Genomic DNA, 3,544 nt, shown 5'->3' with positions numbered 1-3,544 from the left:
TAGTGGAAGATGTCCCTGCCCACGGCAGGGGGGTTGGACTAGATGGCCTTTAGAGGTCCCTTCCAACCCAAACCATTCTGTGATTCTATGCTCTTGGCACAGCTGGCAAGGGCAGCCTGTTTCCTGGTTGGTACTTAACATAAAAACATGAATAACTTGGATTTAGCAGGTAGATGCACAGCAAGTGGCATTGGAAGACTTTTGTAGAAAGCATACCAGGTCTTCAAAAACAAGTCTCTTTCAACTGATGGAAGAAGGAGAAGGCTTAAAAACTTGCAAGGTTTAGGTTCAGAGCAGATCTGAAAGCATCCTGCCACCCAACTCCACAGCTGAAATACTAACAAGGGGTCAGGCAGAAGAGCAGGTGACATCAAAGCTCCCATACTTTCCACTCATCAAAGGCAACATGACGGGAAATGCAATCTTACGTAGTAGCTCTGCTAAAATGAAGACAATGTTTCCATATGGCCTGATAAAATACCTTCAGTTTCTCATAAACTGTAAGTTTTTTGCGGTCATCTTCCCACATCATAAAAAAGTCTGACTCGGCAAACATCCCTCTCAGCTGCTGCCTCCTGCCTCTGTTAGCAAAGGCCCTGAACGCTCTGCAAATTTGACCTCTACCTGCAGCACGCAGAGGTCAGCTTCAGCAAGGTTGCCAGAGGGCAGGTACAGCCATTCAGAGCTGTGACGGTGACAACCACAGGTCAGATAACATGAAGCTGACCTGGCGTGCAGCACCTTAACTTCAGTGTAGTGGGCATGGCACTGGCCCAAGATGGAGGAGAGACCTCAGTTTTACTTTCTCTTTAGTCTGAGTGGACTCAAACACATGCTGCGTGTTTCCTAAGAGGGTGATGTGTTAGACATGAGGCTATTCAGATGGGGGGAGAGGGGTCCTAATTAATTAGAGCGTCGATCCTCTTGCAGCTGCAGCTCAGTGCAGAAGAGGATCCAGGGCTGGCTGTACAAGAGACAGAGGAGGCAGGAGGCGGCCTGCAGCCTCGAGGGTGATGCTTCCAGTGGGTAACAGAAAAACTTGGAAATAAAACTGGTAAATATTTATGCAATTTTCATGTAGATATTGCAGAAACAAGAGTGTGCGTGTGGTCCCCTGCAGGAGAAAAGAAAACAAGTATCTCCTCCCCTTGAGGAGATGCTCTAGCCTGTAGAGATTTCTGGGGGAGAGTACAGTTTTAAAAGATAAGCATAATCCTCTTTCTGCTTTGTAGGGACCTCTCTCCCCCTGTGTTGCTACACAGAAGCCTAGAGGGGACCTGAAAGTTTTTCCTTGGATCTGGCACTTGCTAGCAACTCAATGTGTTATTCATTTGTTATTTACAGGCCTTTACTTCAGGATGCTGCACAGAGTAAGAAAAACAATTTTTTTTCTTAAATTTATAAAAAGGAAACATTTGAAATGGCAGTCTGCTTGCCTATTTGTAGTCTGTCAGGCGAAGCAGGAGTTTTCCTTTTTTCCCCTTGGGCAGCCCGAGACGACCCCCTCCAGCAGCACAACAGCTTTACTGATGGCTAGCACTCACTGTAGGCATACGAGGTAATACCATATCAAAGCTTCATGTCTTAAACCTGGTGCTGCTGGGGCACAATATGCATTTGAAAGGATTTTTCTGGATTTGTTGAAAAAACAAAACAAAAGCAAAAAAAAACCCAAGCTGAACCTTAATTTAATAATGGTGGTGAAGTCCCTATAAATAGAGGTATGCTAGAGCCTTTGATAACTGTACCTATCGTTTAATCTTACCGTTTCCCTCCCTGCTTTTTTGTGTGGAGTTTGCAAAGGCCCATCAGGGAACAAGTAATTCTTCATGTTCTATGAACACTCCTGAAATCAGAAGGGGTTGATAGAGAAGATACGTTATCATCAGTCCACATGGTATCCATATGAAGTTCAACCTTCAGTAGTTCAAGAGCCATTATAGATAGCACGTCCCCTGCGCAGAGAGGGTGTGCTTTGAACAGCTGAAAGTGGTGACTGGTTGACCACCTCAAACTGCCAGATCATGTTTGTTCTCAGAGTAAAATTTCAGCAGGCATGCACATACATATTGGGATAGATAGCATAACATCATTAAAGAAAATCGGAGTTGGAGCATTACTGAGAAGTAGAAAATGTCAAATTTTAAGACTAAATGGGTAAGTAAGGCAAATAACAAACCACCAAGCTGAATTATTGACACTGCAGTTTTATGATTTTTTAATATAGATGTCGCTCAGTTAGTTTAATTTTTTTTTATTTAGCTTTGCCTTCCCCAAATTTTCAGAAGCACCGCTGGTTACAGATGAGCTGGTATAGAGATATATCTTAGCAAAACATTCACTACTCTTAAATACAAGAGCAATGTGATTTAGGTGCACTGGGAGTTAAACAAGAATGAGACCTTCTTTACATGACTCTCCTGAAAAACTATGACATTAGCGAATGTATACAAGCTCATTTAGGTAAGACAAGAATTATATTAATTAGGCTTCAGCTGTGTGCAGTGACAAGCCACAATAGGTAAACTTCCCTGTGTCAGCACTCTTAACAATTTGTATAAGCTGACTCTTCACGCTTCCACCGTTTTATTTTCACTTCTCCTACATTCAAGATTAATGACAATTTTCCAGCATCAATAAGATAGCTCTCCTGAAAGATTAATGAAACTTGCATTGAAAGAACCCTGAAGCTGGATCTCAATTTCTTAACTAGACTTGAGCGTAGTATTTTTGCTCCGTTCTTTCTTCTTTCTTTCTTTCTTTCCCTCTCCAGCCAGCAGTCTCTTTGAATGTGGGTAGAAACAGTAATTCCCAATGTTGTCAAAAACCAACAAAATAGTCTATTTTTTCCAAATTTATGTTATCATCAGCTTTAGGCAGACAGAAGCATTGTTTTTCAATATTTCTAATTATTTTTTGAGCAATTTAATCATGCTCTCCACACAGCTGGTTCACAGATGCCTGTGTAAATGTTACTGGAACTCTGCAGCTTTACTGTTTCATCTCTTCTGCACAGGGTTCCCCACCTGCCTGCAGGACAAAGTCTGCTAAATAGTCCTCAGCTCATCCCTTTTTAAAAGAAGGCATCTTGCATTTACTCAGTTGCCTAAATATGCTACTATAATAGTATCTACTGATATCCTGACTTAAAGCAACTTCTTAGACAAACCAGAATGTGTATTTTTTTTTCACAGAGATTAAAAGTTTGGTTGATAAATTAGGTGCATTTTCACTATCTTTATCTGATTATGAGGGCAGAGATGAATATTTTGCAAAGTGTAATTTTTAGAGCTGTTTTTCTGAAGAAGCATCATTTCATATCCTGGTAAATACAATGATAAATTTATGAACTTGTAAGCATCTTTATATATTACAGTTTGATGATTGTAATTATTTAATGTGCATTTAACAGATTGAAAAAGGAGTTATCTGACAGATTTTAAACAGTGTGCGTTGGGGAATAATCACTAAGCATGAAATGTTTCTCATGGTGTTCCTCTGGGATTGCCACTCAGACTGGTGTGTTTCACCAACAGAGTAAATA

The sequence above is a fragment of the Pygoscelis adeliae genome, unplaced genomic scaffold (genome assembly GCF_000699105.1).
Source record: "Pygoscelis adeliae isolate BGI_AS28 unplaced genomic scaffold, ASM69910v1 Scaffold178, whole genome shotgun sequence".
NCBI lineage: Eukaryota > Metazoa > Chordata > Aves > Sphenisciformes > Spheniscidae > Pygoscelis > Pygoscelis adeliae.
Note: the sequence above shows the minus strand (reverse complement) of the source record.